Source organism: Mustela nivalis, assembly GCF_964662115.1.
Source record: "Mustela nivalis genome assembly, chromosome: 4".
Classification (NCBI taxonomy): domain Eukaryota; kingdom Metazoa; phylum Chordata; class Mammalia; order Carnivora; family Mustelidae; genus Mustela; species Mustela nivalis.
Window position 1 is genome coordinate 27593849 of NC_139023.1, and position 1692 is coordinate 27595540.

A 1692-nucleotide genomic window follows, 5' to 3' on the forward strand; every position below is an offset into this window, starting at 1 on the left:
TCTAGCAATATGGTGAGATGTTGATGATGAAAACAAAGACCAAAGGTAACTGAGAGAGGGAGACCTCCTGAGTCAGGGGGTGATTTTGCACCTTCCTGGTCTATGAAGCAACCTGTTTTATTGGCCTTGGACTATGGATGTCCTTGAGTGTACTGTCTGGACATTTGTTAGGTAAAATGATCTCACGGTGTTGCCCCATATCATTACCCAGGATCCATTCTAGGGGAGATCCAGAGGCTTTCTCCATAGAGCCTAGGGCCCTGGGTTGGCTTTCTATGGACTATGAGTCCCTGGAGAAGGCATTCGCAAAGCAGTCCATCACCCTTCCAGCCAGAGTGACTGGACTTTGTTTACTGGCAGTCATGAGTTACTAGCTGGGTCACAGAGGCAGAAAATGAACTCTACATATAAAAACTAAAATGTCTTCTAAAACACAGTTTTTCTCCTCTTCAAATGGCATGTATAGAGATTTATTTTTCCCTCCAGAGAAAGGTTTTTCATGATTTGTGACTGAAGAGGTGCTTCAGGCAGCCATCTTTCTCAAAAGACTTTTTGTGGCTTTTTGCAACCAATCAGAGCTTTCCATTGGGAAGACTATGTCACTCGGTGTTAGAAATAAAATTTAAGACTCTTGGTAACTTCTGCTTACCTCTTAGAGGTTTCCTATATACTGAAGCCAGGGTACTATAATGTTTGATGAACATTTAATGAACACTCCGCTGAGATACACTATTTCTGCACGCTTCCAACTCGACCAAGCCCTCCTTAGAGATGCTGACATCTCTAAGTGGATTGAGTGGTTCCGGGTGTTGGCAGACTTGTATCTTGGTCCTCACTCTAGCCCTAAGTAACTACCTGATTTAAGGAATTATGTATTATTTCTTTATCTATACAATGGTGGGAAAGAGAGGCTGAAAAGAGGACTTTTAGACCCCTAGACAATTCATTTCCATAGAAACAACTCAGGGGGTTGTACGCAAACATGAGCTCAAATCAAAAGAGGGAAAATTAATAAGGTCATAGTGATGTCAATACATGAAGCAAAATGTTTTTTGTTTTTGTTTTTGTTTTTTTAAATGAAAACTACCCCCAAGCTGGGGCTCAAACTCATGACTTAAAGATCAAGAGTCATGGACTGTATGGACTGAGCCAGCCAGGCACCCCATGAAATGACAATGTAGTTCCAGAGAGGCTTGAAGGAAATTCGCTGAGGGTTTGTAAATGTAAAGTTTAATGTAATGCAATGCTACCAAATATTTTTGTTTTCTCCCTCTTCCTTTGCTTCTTCAATTTGCTGAGGCTGTAAATGTGATTTTAATATAATGCAATGCTACCAGGTATTTTCATAATGTTTTCTCATTTTGAATTCCTGAACTGAGAGATTTCATTACACTGACTGCTTTAAACACCTGTTTTGTTCAATACAATTATTTAAAGATAAGATGCTTTTCTCCTACCTTTGGTTCAGGTGTCAAATCAGTTACACAGGAAATGGTTTTGTGGAGAAAACTTCTTCTAAAAAACAGATTTCAATTTCAAGGAAAATGATAGAGCAAAATTAACCCAAGTGCAGTTTCTTTTTTTAACCTCAAAACTTAAAATAAAAAAAACAAAAGTCTCAAATCTACATGGGGACATTTTTGCCACTACATATACTTAATTTCAATAAACTAAAAAGTGAACTCCAACAAA